This window comes from Pararge aegeria, chromosome 4 (genome assembly GCF_905163445.1).
Source record: "Pararge aegeria chromosome 4, ilParAegt1.1, whole genome shotgun sequence".
Classification (NCBI taxonomy): Eukaryota; Metazoa; Arthropoda; class Insecta; order Lepidoptera; family Nymphalidae; genus Pararge; species Pararge aegeria.
Genome location: NC_053183.1, coordinates 11,546,996 through 11,566,178, shown reverse-complemented (window position 1 = coordinate 11,566,178; position 19,183 = coordinate 11,546,996). Strand labels below are relative to the sequence as shown.

At 36.1% G+C, this 19,183-nt stretch overlaps 1 non-coding gene across 1 annotated transcript; it reads right to left on the bottom strand.

Annotated features, from left to right (window-relative positions):
* Positions 1 to 16,975: 16,975 nt before the first annotated feature.
* Trnas-gcu lies at positions 16,976 to 17,057 on the bottom strand. Its single transcript has one exon. It is a non-coding gene; the product is annotated as a tRNA-Ser (tRNA).
* Positions 17,058 to 19,183: the final 2,126 nt, after the last annotated feature.

Sequence of the window (19,183 nt, the reverse complement as noted above, 5' to 3'; positions counted from 1 at the left end):
CGATACGCTTATTAACAAAAAATAGTTTATAATAATAGTCTGATCAGATTTGATTCATTTTTTTACTCGATGCCAGAAATGCAGCCGTCCGTATTTAAACATTTAATATGTATTGTACTCTTCTGTGTTAGGAAAGAGTTATTTGACAAAATAGCAACAATATGAGGACACACAAAAGTGTAATAACTACATCGAATCTGTTCTTTTAGTTAAACAACAGAGTTGTAAACAATGCCCGCTTGCTGTCGAAAGGTTAACAGCATGTTGTATATTTTCTGTAAACACAGTGTTGGTGTAGCAAAGAAGTGTCTTATTATATTAGACAAGATATTCCTGCGTAAAGTATTGTTTGCAGGGACTTTTGTAATGTCAGATGCGTAGATTTTTGTCAACTGCATTGTTGACAGTGATTTATTGCAGCCTTTTCTATAGTAATTGTAAGTCAGCAACTTTACGATGCACAAACATTTTTTTTTGTTTGTTAATTCAAAAAGCTGCACGAATGTAATTCTTTTCACATTCTTGCAATTTTATGATAAGTAAAGTCTATGAAAATTTCTCGCTTCCTATATGAAAAAATATTCTCGGACATGTTTAATAATGCAAACTGGTTTTAGTTTTTAATTTTAACATTAAAATAAAACGTTGATTTTATGGCCAAAGTACCGAAGTCCAATAAAGTTCGATTTATAGGTTTTATGATTACATATTGTAAATTTGTAGTTTCTAATATGTTAATTTACTTTGTGTATAAAGAAATGTATATTAAGGAATACCCAGTGATAATAGTGTTAAGTGATTGTAAATGTACTAACTATATCTATTATGTCATTACTATCGATTCGTGCTATCTATGTTTTTCAGAAATGTATGACTATATACACAATTTTATATATTAAAAAAAATTAAAATATTTTTTCACGAACCCCTGCTGATAGTTAGATGAATTGTACCTATGGAAATTATTGACTGAAAGAGAATGATGTATTTTAAGTTACTTTAAGATGGATCTGTTGATTGTCTTTTCTACGGCCATGTAAATAGCAAAGATAAAATAAAAGCATATTTCGATTCAAAGGAATTGGTTTCTTATTTTAAAAATGTATTATACGTAATACGTTCTTTGGATTAGGTACTTATATGAGTAATAGTAGAGAAAAAGGGGTTTTTGTGATGGGTGAAAACGATGAGTGTACCTTCGTTTTGAAAGAGCATTTATATTTTAGGTTCTGATTTTGAATTACTTACTTCTTCAAAATGAGGCTGAAAGTAGATACTTAAACTTTTTAGATACTTAAATTAATAATCTATGCAGTTCTTTACAGCGAAACAAAGTTAAATGTTCACAGAATTAAGAACATACAGAATACTCATTCAGCGCTTATTGCATGCAGTGTATTATGTCCGTAAACAGAGAAAACGCTTCGAGCAGGTCTTAGTTCACACCCGCGGAATGAAAACACTACTAAAGTGGAGTTGTTTTTGATTCTTCAATATCGTCAATATATCAATATATTGACGATATTGAAGAATCAAAAACAATATAGGAAAAAACCTTTTCCTTTTTTTGTTAGAGGTAATATTTTATTTTTAATCTATACAGAAATTTTAATAAATGTTATAAACCAAATAAGTATTTATTCATAATTGTTTTGGTCAATGACGACATATTTTTATCGCTGTTAAGCAGTAGTACATATAATATAACTCATAGTTCAGTTTCATATCCCTAATTTAGCAGCACTCAAAACGCTAAGGTAGGACAATACAATTTTGAAGTTACATCTTTTGGCGTTCTATGTAAATCGCATGAGAGTGAATTATTCCGAATGAAACAAAGGTTGCGCAAGCAAATATAGCAAACCATGATGTTATTAACATATTAATAGCAAAGAGGATACAATCACAATACTTTTTTTCGATAAAGGAAAAGATAGGTAGGTACGCACGTAAATCGTAATATAGAACTACGGTTGTCACTAGTACTTTAAAAGAAATTGTAGGAAAATAAAATGCAAACATTTGTTTTTATTGCACTACAAGTTAGCCCTTGAATGCAACCTCACGGGGTGGTAAGTGATGGTGCAGTCTAAGATGGTAGCGGGCTAACCTGTTAGGAAGTATGGTAGTCATAATAGGTTTCTACGCGACATCGCACCGGAACACTTAATCCCTTAGGCGGCCAAAGCCTCCCAACAGACAAAACTGTTACTTTATTTCTAGTTATACTCAATTAATTTGAAATATATGAATGATTTAATTGGTTTTATGATGGTTATTTTTATGAGTGTTTAAGTAAATGTATGGAAGAGGAGAAGGGTAATAAAAGCTCGAAGTTATGAGCATGAAACTTTTATGTCTTTTTAAAGTTAAAACGTGGAACTTTTCATAGAATACAGTTTTAAAATAATCTAATATTGAGAAAGTGTCGCCTGCGGAAAATATCGTTTGCAGCCTGCATATACATAGGCACACGCTGTTTACCTATTCTGTATGTAGTCTTTTGACATGATCTGCATCATATTTTTTTTAAATACACCTCTGTTTTCAATTAAAAATAATTTCGAATTTTTTTAAGGTAGGTACACCCTAATTTTCATTTCACCAAATTAGTGTAAATGCTTCACCGATCTGTAAGAATATCTCGAAACTGCTTTGCTCACAAATGTATACAGCCCTGAACACTAAGAAACTACTACCTTAAAGTAACGTAACAAAATATTACAGATTTTTTGCATAAGGGCACTATCTCACAAGGACACCAGTGGTGACGCAACCGGAAAAAAAATACTTACAGCTACTTAATATAGATTAGCCTTTAGGATAGATCCCTAGTACCCGCTTGGTTGCGCACCCACTAATATGTACAGAGCTATCTAACAGATTACCAGTTGTGCTACTAGATAACATAATGGAATAGTGAATGTAAATGAATGGTCGTGCCAGACGATGTCATTCGCTTGTTATATTTTGAAATTAGCGATCTTGGATCTATTCTAGTGGTAAACGAAAAAGTTTGGTGGCTCCAGACGCCATAGCGCGGTGACCCGACTGAAAGCGTCGCCATAATTTCCTAGTCGCCATATTAGCCTAGGTACGAGACTAGCTCACGTAATGTTAGCTGCATAGTTCAGACTCAGTTATTATGCCGGGTTGCAATTAGTTGCGCTCATAAAAATATGTGCTTTTAATACGTTAAAGACGGAGTACGTCAATAAAGTATCTATTGAAAAGTGTATTGCGGTGATACCATTAAATGCAATGGAACGAGTCAATCTCACCACGGCTATACATAACCAAGCCTCTGGGCTTTGACGAGTAAAGCGAAGAAAGACCTCACCACGACAGCCAAGCTGCGTCCATGGTAGAGTTTTAAAACTGCGTCCTGCTTGTGTCGGACCTCGTCACTGGTCGCAGGCTAACATGACGTGATGCGGTTCTTAGTTTAACTTATCATAGTCACACTTAAGAGTTTTCATGTGCAACGACATAAGGACCGAAATATTGCTGCGGTAAACTCACTAGTGCATATAGCGCCTAATAAAAAAAACTCATTTTCATATTAAGGTAATTAAGAATTAATATTATCATTTTAACGATGAGCCAAATATATTTTATTACAAAGGTCCCGTACCGGACCTTTACAATAAAATATATTAATTTTTTTTCGACCAAAATCGTAAACAAGACTCGGGGCCTCCATGCGAAAACCCAAAAGATTGATCACTCGTGGCACGAAATCTAAAATGGAAATCCAATTCTCGCGATCATTTCGATCGGATTCCGATCAAAAAACCTAACTCCGTGACGGTACCACAATAAAACACAATAACAAAACGAGGAACAATCATATTCGAAAAGAGAATTGAATTTATCATTGAGAAGAAACGAGAGAAAGAAATGATAAATGATGTATCGAGGCCGAGGAGCCGGGAGTGCGAGCGAGACGGTGTCCGTGTTCAATTCGATCGTATGGTCCGCGGCGATGATTTATAGTTTCTCAACAGGGATTGGCCGTTGCAGTACTCACAAGATTTATAGATCCTTATACCACATGCGCGGTAGGAGCGTTTTCTTATTATAAATCTCACTCCTGCGCATGTACTCGCCGATACTTCAGCCGAGGGAGAAATTAAAAAATATGTTAACATATTGCGCTTGTTCGGCTCCGTCCCGACATACTCGTAGAACACGAGGGATAATTGGCTCACAAGTTAATGGGCTTGATCACGTAGTCCTGTTTCTCATAACTCCAGACATACTTGGACCGACGCTGGCAATTGATTGCGCCGTACATTTTAATGATTATCGTCAGGGTAATAAAAAAAAGACTAATCTCTACACATAAAACATTTATGGATCATAATAAATGTGGTATACCATAGTAGGTACTTTTCTATTGAAACTGTACGATATAGTTTTTTTAATTCCCCTATGATTAAGTTGGTATTGCAAGCTATGCGATAAAACAGACACACTGAGATAACAATTTTCCTTATAAGTATACGGTACACTATTTTTTATTCGATGAAGAGTAAGAGAATGATTACAACCTCTTTTGATGGTAAGAAAGGACTTAAGACGCAGATCACAATCCTGGCTTGGCAGTTTATCGAACCTATCGGTTGCTACGCAGGAACGTTCCGCAACGGTATTACGTTGGCGGTACGTACGTATTTGACGGTAGAGTGGTAAGTAGTAACTGTAGGCGCGGCCAAAATCTGAAATCATACTAAAATCAATCATGCTTGAAGACTTGTCAAAATAGGCTTTATGGTTTTCTAACTAGCTTTTCAAACACTGACCTATATCTACTTATTGTCATACTTCATAGTAGGTATAATAGAGTTCACTGGTTTCAACGAACATTTACTATTCCTCTTTTCTATTATGTCTATGGTAAATTAATAATAATGACATTATACATGAAAAGTTTGTGAATATGTTAATACTTATCTGCACTGTGATTGCAGATGTTTGTTACTCAATCACGCTTGACAGTTGTTAATAAAATTTAACGCCTAAAGATCATCTCGCAAATTTTTATCATCAACCTATGTCGTCCACTGCTGAACTGCTCTTTATAAGGCTTTTCACACTCCAAAGAAACAATTCTTCTACTGTATACAGCGGGATAATGAAGGTACTGCTAAAATGCAAAAATGAACTGCTTCGTCCATCTTGAAATTAGTCTTAGGATATTGAGGTTCCCGGGTCGATTAACGAGCCGGGTCTAAACTTGTTTTTTGCAGGTTTATCCTGTCATGAAATTATTACTAAGTATACCACCAGGGACTCAGCATGGATCCGCACGCCGCTTCAATTATCACAGGTTAGTGTGAAGTACAACCGAGGGATCGACGGCCTAACGAGCTCTCCAAAGGACGGGAGTCACCACCGATTTCCTAATTTTTTTTTATTCTACTGCAAGAAAGCCCTTGACTGCAAACTGGTGAAGTGATGCAGTCTAAGATGGTAGCATGCAAACCTATTAGAGGTATGATCTCCAAACCCCTATGGTTTCCACATGGCATCGTACCGGAACGCGTAATTGCTACGGCAGAGTCCTCCCACCTAACAAAGAATTCTGGGTTGTACTAGAGATTTGTTTTTACAGAAAACTTACTTCAATTTTCTGGCTCGTAATGGGAATCAATCCCGGAACTTTGTGATCCATAGTTGAACATGTTACAACCAACAAGGCAGTCATTTAATCCGAACCGAGTATAGAAAAACAAGTGAGCATAATTTTATAAAACTTATCTATAAACAGTTATCTCATCCGAACTTAGTCTAGAAATCTATACCTATATATAAAAGAGTAACCCACTGACACCCTGACTATCACGAAATCTCAGGAACTATAAAGCCTGCAAACTTGAAATTTTAAAGGTGGATTCCTTCTAGGACGCAGGTGTCAGCTAAGAAACGGTTTAGAGAAATTACCCCTCTAAGGGGTGAAATAGGGGTTGGAGGTCTGTATGCCCTGATAACGTATAAAGTCATGGAACTGATTTAGCGGTACTGCTGGAGATACGAATTACCAGCATTGCTTTTATTTCAGATCCAAATTTTATCGTGGACGAAGTCGTGGGCAATAGCTAGTAATATATAAATCTAAAATTTAAGAACCCTTGGCTTCTAGCACCCCGTCGTTTCTGCGTCGTGGGTAACAAGAAAATAATCGTAGAAGTGAGCATACTAATTATTATGATCCTATCTAGAAAAAAACCTGAAATCTGATCGCGGCGCCAGGTCCAAGTGTAAGCCAGTGTTGCAAGAGCCTGCGCTGCCAGAGCCAGAGCTACGATTGGATTCTATATCTTTTTTATTATTTGCAGAGCAAGACAACATCCCGCTAGTCATTTATATACGGTATCCAACCTTTTTGCCCATACATATCGCTTTATCTAACTGTTTCTAGTTAAAACTTTCGCCCTTATGGAAAAGACGCCTTTTGTTACAATGACCGTCGCCCGCCGCTAGCTGCCGAAGGGTGGCTCGTCTACTGCACTTCACCCTGGCCTGCGTCCCTATCGGAGATAAGATCTCTGCAACTGACACCTGGCTCCGCCCCTCGCAACCCCGGCTATTACCTTTTTTTGTTTACGCACCCATGTGTATTAAACAGAAAAATCATAGCCCGTCATAACGCTCATGCCCCAACTTTGGTAACTCTGGAATGAAGTGTCAATCAGCGAAAGCGATTTGGTTATAGGTGTTCAGTGTAAATACTATAATTATAAAATGCCATAGATAGTTTCTCTTATTCACATTCCATACTGAGGTGTTTTGTAACAAAAAGTAGTAGGTGTAATTCATTTTTTCTAACTCGTCTTATCGTGTAAACAATTCTTTAATTCGTTTTTAGTGGCAAATGGTTTTTTTTAAATAATGAAAACACCACATATATAGTAAATCTCTTTTTATTTGACTTATTTTTAATAGGGTTCCGTACCCACAGGTTGTAACGGGACCCTATTACTAAGACTCCGCTGTCCATACGCATGTCTGTCTGTCCGTCCCGTGATATTTAGACTGTTGAAATTTTTACAGATGATGTACTTATGTTGCCGCTGTAACACCAAATAGTACGAGTACAAAACTGAATATAATAATATTTAAAGGTTCGCATACAAGACATGATTTTTATGCTGTTCGAATTCCAGCTTGGACGGTGAAAGGAACGTTAGGAAACCTCGATGCCTGAGAGTTCTCCAGAATGTTTTCAAAGGCGTGTGAAGTCCACCAATCCGCAGTGGGCCAGCGTGGTGGACTAAGGCCTCAACCCTCCTGGTGTGTGGGGAGACCTGTGTGCCCTGTAAAGGGCCGGTAATGGGTTGATATGATGATGCTGATGACACAACAAAATTTCCACCTTAGCAAAATCACGGACAACTTATTATGTAGTTAATAAATAAACAAACAAACATACAAGCTTTCGCGTTTAAAAAATCTATTAGTATCAATAACATAGGAACATTGCAATAAAAATGATTCCTTTAACGTTCATAACGTCGGCATTTTTATTAATACATTTAATATTAATCCCAATACAGCCTTATCGGGACCTAGGAGGATCGTGCGTCGGGATAATCAGACGTTTATCGTGGGGATCGATATCAAAAGAAACGCTCCCGTTCGAAAGACAATCAGCGTAACGCAAAAAGCCTCATGATAAATCCTGTCATCTAAAATTGCAAATATATTCCGGCGAGGTGCAAAAAAGAATGTATGATAAAATACAATAGAGTTTGAATTCTAATGCATACAACCCGGGCGGTCGTTTTTAGAGCGGGCCCCTCTGTAAAGACTGAAATCTTTATTTATTAGAATCGGCAAATTATTAAAAGCCGAGTGTTTTATGTGCGCCGTATATGTAAAGGAAAGTGCAAAAAAGGCAACGTTTAACGGGAGAAAATAGTCCGGCTGAAATGCTCGTATTTGCCGAATAAAAGCGTCAGACGCATCAGTGGACGCAGCAGTGGACGTCTACAGGTTGATATTATCAACCTGTAGACGTCCACTGCTGGACGAAGGTCTTTTGTAGGGAGTTCCAAATTCCACGGTTTTGTTTCGCTTGGATCCAGCGGCTACCTGCGACGCGCTTAATATCGTCTGTCCACCTCGTTGGGGGTCGACCAACTCTGCGCTTACCAGTGCGGGGCTGCCATTCCAGTACCTTGAGACCCCAACGTCCCTCCTTTCTCCGGACTGTGTGCTACGTGCGTCAGACGCATATAAGCTTGAATTTAACTACTCCATTGAAAGTACTAACAAAAGTGCTCGTAAATTTGCTAACTCTCTACGTCTGTACCTAGCTGGTATCTGAGATATCCTCATCATTATATTAACCAATTACCGGCCTACTACAGGGTCTCCTGCCACAGTGAGTCAGTCAATCAGTCTCAGGCCGCAGTCCACCAGGCTGGCCCAGTACGGATTGGTGGACTTCACACGCTGTAGGGAAGCCTTAGAGAACATCATGGAGAACTTTAAGGCATGCAGGTCTGCTCACGATATTTTCCTACACTTTTCAAGCCAGTGATATTTAAATGGCTTAAAATTCACCTAACTTGTAAAAGTACCTCTCTAGGTGCGTGCTGGGATTCGAACTCGGCCCCCGAGTGAAGCCGAAGTCCTAAGCACTGAACTATCAGTGCTTCTATATCAAAATTCATTCTTATAATTTATTTTAATCATACTTTTATAGTAGTTTGTTTTTATTATTTCTATACAATCTGCAAGTGTAATTGCAGATTGCCCAAGTTTTTGACTCCGACTCTTTAATATACGAGTGTTTAGGAATCACATATGATTATTATAGGACCAAAATATGTACCACATTTCATCAAATCATCATCATTATGACATTAACCGATTGACGTCCACTTTTGAGCATAGGTCTATTGCAGGGAGTTTAGTTACTTCGTTGGGAGAAATCCACGGTCTTGGCCACGTGTTTTAATCAAATAAAGATACTCTTATATAATAGGAAAATCGGTTTATGCAAAACATCAAAATATTGTTTGGAAGTAGGTGATATTATTAATTTTACAATATTATAAATAATCAAAGGTAAGTTAAATGAAACCAATCTTCTTTTGTTTCGTAATTATAAAGCCAATTTTACCGAAATACGACAAATTCAAAAGGAAGAGGTATGCTTTTAGCAGTTACCGGCCTACTACAGGGTCTCCTGCCACAGTGAGTCAGTCAATCAGTCTCAGGCCGCAGTCCACCAGGCTGGCCCAGTACGGATTGGTGGACTTCACACGCTGTAGGGAAGCCTTAGAGAACATCATGGAGAACTTTAAGGCATGCAGGTCTCCTCACGATTTTTTCAAGAGGTATGCTTTTAGCAGTCTATGTATCAATATGATTTTAATCATTGCAATTTTGTAGCCATGGGAGATGAAATCGACTGGACAGGACTAGGAGCTTAATTATTCAACCTACACCACAAAACCATACTAAAAATAAATCTATAGAGTGTTCATGTTTGTTCATTTGAATGCGCTAATTCATCGAACTCTACAGCACTATGCTCGCAGTAGCGTGCCTAGGGTTTTGAGTTTGAGCAAGCCCAGTTACCTTAAGGACAAATTTAACTCGTCATGATCTCTAAGTCACCATTCTTGTTGTGCTAAATGACAAACAATATCAAGAAATCTTTGAAAAATACTAGGTACGATTAAGTCAGCACGCGAATTATGATAAAGAAGTTTCTATGCAATGTTCATATTTAACAATATTTACTATAATTTGTAAGAAAACAAACCAGTAAAATTCACTATTCAACTCAAAAAAAACAATAATAAACTCCTAACTAGTTACTTAATCAATAATAATGAATCTGTCAAGTGTCAACTAGTTGTAACGCAAATAATAACACGCGTGAAGTTGTTTCAATTCGCTCGCTGGTCATCTTCACTAACTTCAACTCGCAATCTGGCATTTGATCTCTATACTAAATTATTAAATAATCTAGATTGTCTCTGCTAAATACATTGAAATTTCTATGAGAGAGAGCAGTAAAATAAAAGCCCCGTATAAGCAAATGAGTGTGAGCGAGACAAAGCGGGACCTCCGATCGCGTACGAAGACACGCGAAGAGTGCGATAGTGATAGTAAAATAGACAAAGAGTATATACATTATTGAGCAAAAGTAAAAAAAAATTATTTATATCCTCATTGCTATCAAGTTTTAATTATTTTGTTAATTTCATTTCGGAATAGTCGAGAAAAATTTAAAAGAGATATTTATTGTAACGCAAGCCTGGCTTTTCGGCTTTTATGGTAGTACCGCCACTGTATGCTCGGTCTATATCGTCTGCGAAAGGTGCAGAACTCCTTTGTGGGGTTGAGTATACGCTTTTACAACATGATTCCTAAGGAAATTCTTGACCTACCAATGCACACATTTAAAAAATGTGTAAAAACGCATCTAGTACAGCGAGGTTACTATACATTTGATGAATTCCTCAATGACAAGGTAGATTGGAAGCAGCCAGCCTCACATCTCTCGCAAGATAGAAAAATGATTGTAAATGTTGATGTTGGAAAAGAGCAACTACTGAGTTTCTTGCCGGCTCTTCTCATCGTTCCCAGAGGCCTTATTACAGGAACCCAATCTGGGTTTTTTTTTATATTAATAGCGAGCAAACAAGCAAGACGCAAGTGGATCACGTTATGATAAGTGATCAACGCCCCATAAACATCTGCAGCCACCGAGGAGCCACCGATGCGTTACCATTTGTAACGCTAAATTTAATTTTTGTAAAAGAAAACTAAAATACTAACATTAAGCTAGCTTTGGTATGTCAATGTAAGTGACAGGAAATAAAAGACTTTTTTATTTTTATTTATTGAATGTTGTATAGACGTTGCGAAGCTGAAGTACGGCCCAATGGCAGGGATAATTTGGACTGATCAATAAATGGATATCCTATGGTTGGACTGCATATAATTGTTTCAAGATATATTTATACGAAAATCCATACAAAACTTCGACTTTCCAAAAAGGGTAAACATAAACTGCAGACGAAGCTTTTGCTTGACATGTTTATCCATAAAATTGCGAGTAGTTAAATAAAAATAAATTCTTAATATTTACTTTCTACTTGTAAATGCAAATTTTACAATTTAGGTCACCGTTGTAAAGTAAATACAAATACCAAGAACTTACGTAGGATTAAAGTTTCAGTGTAAAACATGTGAAAGTAATTTAGTGGTGATACTCGTATCTTGATCGGAAATTGTTGTACACCTGCCATTGACACGGTGAAATGTCGTTAGCAGATACATTTTAAAATAGGAACATCTCAATCGCGTTCTGAATACAAATGAAAGGTGTGTGGAACATGCGGAAGGACGAAAAGCTTTTTAGTGGAACGACAAGACTACGACACTTCAGTAGGTACGACTTATTCTCGTACTGATTATGTTTCAATTATCCATTCTCCTATACAAAAATTGCTCGCTTTTCAATGAGTCGTTTCGTTAGAAGCAGAGTAAAATAGATCTTATTATTTTTCCTATCGTATAATTAAAGCTCAAATTTGCCTACAATTCTTCTGCTCGGGGTTTTGGCAAAACGTTATTAAAATAAAAATCAGATGTAAAGGATTTGCCACTCTAAAACGAGTGAGACTAGGCCCATTTACCTTGACGATACAGAGTTTGATATACGAAAAGGACTCCTCGATTGAGAGCGAGCAAATCTTGTAGGTACTGATATTTCGAAATGCTATCTTCAATTATTATTCCGATACAGCTATGACTCAAGTTATTTATTATGTTGGGCGGTTTTCTTTTGCAACCGAAGGAAATCTGATAAGATTTTGCTGAAAAGTAGACGAAGAAGAAGAACAGGTCTGCGATTCGTGTTTGGTTTTTCCGTCAAGGAATTCTCAGTGCTGCTGTTAACTGTCGTTTTCCCCCGGCCCTCCGAAAATACACTAAGCAATCAGTACCGGTTATTATCACTAATACGTGATAATAATCAATACTTAATCATTAAAGTACACAAACAATATTGGAGCAGTGGGACAAAAATAGGCTGACACTGTGAATTTATGTAGAATCGGTGTCTTATCGTGGTCCGTGTCGTCAAGCGAAAGAAGGCCCGATCGATGCAACGTAGGGAACACATTGTTCGCTATCGGGACAAGTGTTATGACGACCGCCTATCGCGGCGATATGCGAGCTCACGTCGTGACTAAACTTACATGGAAATTCACTAAACAGCTACGCATATTTTCAGTAATTTCCTTTTTAATTATTTTAAAATAAACAATATTACTTTTAGGAAATACTTTTCAATAGGCATGATAAATAATTTTAAAAATAATTCCCTATGATGTTGGGAAATATCTACTAAATACATCCTAAAAGTATCTTATTGTTGCAGAAATCAAAGGTTCTGTTGACATAAATTGCAAAAAATATTTAAAAACATTATTTCCCACTGAAACATGATCGTACTCGTAATGTCATGGGCAAATAAGAGCTATATAGAATCTCCTTGTGCTATAACTAAATAACACAAAACTGTTGCTCAGTTTGTAATAACAAAATACTTGATCAGCGAAGCGATTTTCGCAGTTCAAGAGTGGTACAAAATTAATTATATTTATAAAACGTGTAAATGAAAACCGAAATAATATTTCACAGGCTTTGGAGGTACATTATGTACTGTCTTTAAGACTTGTCTGTGAAACCAAAACCTAATAGTATTTGAGTAAACCACTGTCATAGTTTTTACTGAGGGAAATCAGATATAGCTCTAACATCACATGCAAAATTAAAATCATGTGACTGCTGTCTTTTTATTAGGTAGAAACCTACGCGTTGCGTAGGGAGAGTAGGTACTATGCGAGTGTTGGTCTTTTATCTTTTTAATAGAGTTGTCACTTGTCATAAGTAAACACTTAGAATGTTTTGAATTCGTTTCGATGGAAAAATAAATATGCTTCTTTTGATTTATTATCTTTCCTGTAAGGATTCTTTTGATAATAAATCAAAAGAATCCTTATGAAATAAGTAAAATTATACATCATTCAATAGTATTTCGTAATTCTGTTCAACGTTGTATAGACGTGACGTCATTCGGCATTTTACCTGTCATGGCGGATCGCTAGATTTTGCAGTTTTATTTATCGAAAATAAATAACAATCTCATATTATATTATTAGATGGATACAATATTATAGCGGTTCTTTATTACTGTTGTCATGCCTTTTCGATACTTTGCAAGGCTAATTGAAATGTTTCAAAGCTTTGTCAGCATGTTAGTTTTCATATTGAAAAAAATGTTCCTTACGTAAATATTTATTACCTGGGAGTCTTAAAGGACAAATGTACAAACGTCCCGACTTACCTAATATTATGGAAAGAGGCGATAGCCAGTGGTTAGAAAGCAGCCTGCCATATGGAGGGTAGGAGTTTTATCCAAGGCATGTATATTTTACAACATGTGCGTTTTTAAACAATGAAGTATGACTTGTTTAAGCAATGAAGAAAAACATAGTCAGGATATACGTACACGACTCTCTCCATAATGTTCTCAAAGGCGTGATCGCTCGATCCCTACATTATAACTATATCAAAAAAAAATTAGTACCTTTAAATTATTTATAAAAAAATACTCTGCTTTTTTATTTTATTTGGGTTAAATATAATTCCAATTAGTAAACACATAGTGATAATTACAAACTATCATTAATATTTACAAACATATAAGCCGTCTATCTGTTCAAAAGGCGGACTTATCGCTAAGTGTAAGTAGCTATCTCTGCCAGGACCAGTCTATAAACCTTAAGCATAAGGAAAATTCAAAAGAAAACGAATAGGGTGTACCTATTGTGAGATAGGTATTGAACTGTTTTTTTATGAAACTTATTTATTTTTATGTAGGAAGTGGAGATTAGCAATTTGTAAAGATGAAATTAAACATTACCAGCCACAAATTAAGCAATATCACAATGAATCTAAAGCAAAGGAGGAGAGCAACTATATATCGACTTCTGTCGGCTATGACAGATTAACGGAAAAAGTATATTCAATAAATTATAAAATATCTCTTATGTTAGCGAAAGCTCGATTGGTATAGGAAGTGGGGCGCGAGGGCCGGAGGGCCGGCCGTAGAGGGCGACTTCCGTGTTCCGGCCTACTCCTCATAACTCATCATCAGCACTCAACGGGAGGCCCGCACCCTCACGTGAACAAAGAAAAATAAAGATTTGTGTGAATTATATCCCTCTGTGTAAGCAAAGGGGAAACATAAGTTATAAAAAATAAATCCGCAGAATAGATTCGGTTTTTGTGCGTTTTGCGTTTAAAGATGTTTAGGTACCCGATACGTGGGTATCGGGTATCTAATCATCTTAAAACGCCTGCCTCCATGCCAAAAATTAAAGATCTTATACTTTATACCCCATTCATAATAAAGGATAAAAAGGTTTTCAAATTGTTACCTACGGAATGTTGCTTTCATTCCTTTTAATTAATAACATTACTGATGACAGATAGATAGACAACATTGTTTAAACAATTTTTATGTAAACAGCGAGAGAACGAATTTGGGTGGGAATGCCGCTCTAAATAGCCTAATTCGTGTCTATAAAGATCTTGCTCGCGCAAATAACAATATTGATCTATTTTGTCAAAGGCCAAAGGATTTTAAACGTGCTATTATTTCTGCTTTGTCAATCAATCCGGACTGCACTTTTGGATTGTAATTTTTAGTTTTTTTACTTTTGTCATTTTTTAGTTTTTCTTATTGTAATATTAGTTTTGTTTAACTTTTTGTATTTTTATTATAGTTTGTAGTGTTAATATCGGTCATAAATCACACCTTTAAGTGGCCAGTCACATTGATTAGAAACAAAATATTTGTAATTTTTCTGTAAGTACTGTGAACAAGCTGTTGGTGTTCCTTTAATAAATAAATAAAAGTAAATAAACTATACAACGTTTATTAGTAAGGCCTTAATGTGACATGTGTGTACAAATTATATGTGTCTGTAAGTTAGTGACGACTTAGTTTATGTAACCTTAGATTTGTCCGTCCTGCCACTATGCCCCTATACACGAATCTTTGCATTCGCGAACTCGAGTTCTTTTTATAAATCTTTATTAGTTCTTTCTTTATTATAATCTGTAATTAGGAGTAAAATAATAATTTGATATTACCTATACCTATATGTAGACATTACTCAATATTTTTCTTGTTTTCTTTTTTTTAAACTAATTAATAGGTACCTAATTAAATTCACTCCAAAAAATAAGCAATTGATTTAATTTAAATTTAACTGGACGACTCCAAGGAATCGTGCTTATAAAATACAAAAATAATACAAAATTGCTAAAAAATGCAATGCAAATCTGGTCATGTCACGATCTTAAAACCATAGCTTATATTGATCATAAGAGCGTGTACACATCACCGGGGCTAGGCGCGTGCCGGCGATATTCGGCGCAACAATATTCATAAATAACAGGAGACAACAATGTGGAGGAGACGATCCGGCCACGTGCCGACACCGCGACGCGTGCTTACCCGCCGCGTGTAATTATTTGCACTTACTTACTTATTGAATGTATAGTATTGTAACCGTGCACTTGTGTTTACTGCGAGTCTTTTGATAATCTGCTTCAATATTTCAGTCAATGATGAATGAAGTCAATCTTAGTGGACGTAAATGATTGTGGATTGAAAAAATTGATCATTAGCCCCCTTATTTCAATCGCGGACGAATCCTCAACCCATTACCAGTCCACTACAGGGCACGGATCTCCTTTCAGAATGAGAAGGTTTAGGACATAGTTTCTCACCATGCTGGCCCAGTGCAGATCAGTAGACTTAACAAATCACACGCTTTTGAGAATATTACGGAGAACTTTCGTGCCGGGGATCGAATTCGGTCTCCCACTAGGTTATCCCTACGGTTTTTGGCAGCCTATTCGACGGTCATTTACCACAACTGGCTAATCTTTATTGAATTAAAAAAAAAAAAAAATTATTTCGTTTCGTACAGCAAAATAATACATTGAAATTGGGGTCATCCTAGTAAGTTACTAGTATAACTACTAGCACATGTGGCAGGCGGCTCCGCTCCTCCATAACATAATATACAAATTGAAATAAATAAGTAGATCAAAGTTATATAAATCAAAATTAAGTATAATTTAAAGTTTTTAAGGTTAACCAAAGATAATTACAACATGTGTCTACTTGAGGTGCGTTTGAGAATGTGTGTATGTGTGTGTAAGTGAGTGTATGTGTAAATGAATGTAGGTATAAGTGTGTTATAAACGTGTGCTTGTGTGTCTTTGCGTAACAATGTATGGGATCCAAAATTCATACGTACATTTGTTGCATCAAATCCTCCGTTTCATAATAGTTTAATTTATGCAACCACTCAGTAAGCACTTTGTGTGATGAACATGAATGTTTTTAGTGTCTGGGTGTTTATAAGCATTTATTTATATTATTCATACAACACAAGCTAAGCGTACTTTGGCAATAGATGGCGATGTGTGCATTTATTGTCAAAAATTAAAGATCGTAAAATATAAATGTTATAGGTACATAAACATTGTATTCAATGGTTCTCATTTGCCTTTGGAAAACCGTTATCTGAAACTACTGCAAACAAGTCAAGAGCATTAGTAGACGGACAAAATTTGCAATTAGATAAGAGATAAAAATGTAAGTTACCTACTAAGTTTGTGAAATATAATTTCGAGTTTTCACATTTTTCACGTTAAAACACTGATTATGTGTTATTGTTGTTTAAAAAAATTGCATATTTACTTACCTAGTTTTAACAATGATAAACTAGTAAAAGTATGATTTTGTCTCGATCGCCCAAAAAAAATTAAACATTTAATAGGGGTTCTACACTACAAATTAGATTCAATTTAGTATATAATAATAATTTTGGAGAAATGTGACAACTAAAAAACCTATCGACGAGGATGGGATTCGAACCCACGCGTGCAGAGCACATTGGATTAGCAGTCCAACGCCTTAACCACTCGGCCACCTCGTCATGTATGTAAGGCTCGAAATACTTAACACGAACTAGAAGTCTAATGTTTATCACGATTAACTATGATTTGGACAAAAATGTAAGGACATGGATTGAATTCCAAGGTTGGGTCGGTAACATAGTATTATTAACTGACCCGACCCGGAGCAAGTAATAAGCAAACTATAGCATTTTAGCGTTACGGCGTCCTCAGTTCCGGTTATATAATTATATATAATAATCGTTCAAGGCCACCAACTCAAATTAGAACTGCGTGATGTTAGGTAATTTATGCATTTGAGTAAGAATAAATAAAATTCGAGAATCCATCTATGATTTGAAAATCCATCCATGTTGAAAATACTCTCTTTGCTAGTCTTTGCTTTGTACCAAACGCACGCAGATTTTTGTCTGTCTGTTTGGTCGACAAATTTTTAGGTTAATTGATTTTTGGTGAGACTTTTACAGGCAGGTAATTAAATTTAGTAAGTTATCATAGGCTTGTTCGTGACACGTAATAGCCTAGATCGATTTCAACAGATCTTCTTCAGTAACATAGGACAAGGACTTGGCAAAGAGTGTTCTGACTTGAAAACCATCGTCATCATCGTAATGTGACGACGACGGCCGATTGGCGCAGTGGGCAGTGACCCTGCTTTCTGAGTCCAAGGCGGTGGGTTCTATTCCCACAACTGGAAAATGTTTGTGCGATGAACATGAATGCTTTCAGTGTCTTTATATGCATATTACAAGTATTTTTGTACCTATCCTATTCATAAAAATATTCATCAGTTATCTTACGAGTACCTAGCTACGCTTACTTTGGGGCTAGATAACGATGTGTGTATTGTTGTAGTATATTTATATTTACTTTATTTATTTAATATCCACCCATTCCCGGTCCATTACAAAGTATGGGACTCCTCCCATAATGGAAGGGCCGTAGTCCAAAGCGCTGGCCCATTGCGGATTGGTGGACTCCACACACCTTTGAGAACATTTTGGAGAACTGTCGGGCATGCAGGTTTCCTCACGATGTTTTACTTCACCGTAACACCTTAAAAAAGTTAGGGGTACTTGTTGGCATTCGAACTCCGAAAGTCAAGTCGAAATTCTACCCACTGGCCTATCCGCCACCGCATCTTTTATAAATAAATTCAGGACAGTTTCTAATAAGAGTCTCTTGTTTTTGTGTCCATATTCAGAAGATATACTTATTTAGTACAAAACTTCCTTTCCAGATATTGTTAATGAATGAAATAATACTAGCACAACACTTCAGTTATAATTCAACTAAAGGGCAAGGTAATCCTTAAACATGGCAAATAAATAGCGTTTATCAGGAAACAGGTACCAAAAAGTAAGAATAAGTAATTATAAACAAAGTTATGACTGCGATAAAAAGTAATGTAGCGACAAGTGACAGTCAAATTAACATTTTTAACTGTTGAAGACCTTGCCTTTAAAACCCAAGCAAATAATTACAATTATTTTCGCTCTCTAAGGGATCCTTATCGTATGGGATGTACTGATAGGATTAGGTTTCTTCTACCTTGAGTCTCGAGGTCAGAAAAGTATCTTTGATAGTAATAGCTCGAGCCAAAGAGAATACAAACACAAAAATCATTATTTATAGTTTTCCAGTCGAAACCTTCTGGTAATTCTAAATGTATAAACTGTCTGAGACTTGTTATATTCTTTCGATGTTCTTCAGAAGGACTGCAATTCATGGTGGGTCCTTAATTTTTGTACACAATAATATAACTTGTAAGGAGCGAAAAGACATAGTTAGTCTTTCTGTTGAACGCACTGTAGAACTATCTTGTGTGGAGCTGGAGCGATTTATAATAGTGTGTGTATATCGTCCCGCCTCAGGTGATTTTAGCCTTTTTGAGGATGTAATGGAAGATGTGCTTAAGCGATTGTCTGTATCCACAAAAAAAGCAATAGTATGCGGGGATTTTAATGTTGATATTTTACTTAGACTACGACTAGGTTGCTAAACTTATTTAAATGTTTTAATTTAAATTATGCTTTTAGTGAACCTACTAGAATCACAGAAACCTCAGCATCGTGTTTAGATAATATTTTTCTCAACTGTGATATCTTAGGTAAATCGATAATAACCAACTTAAGATCAGATCATT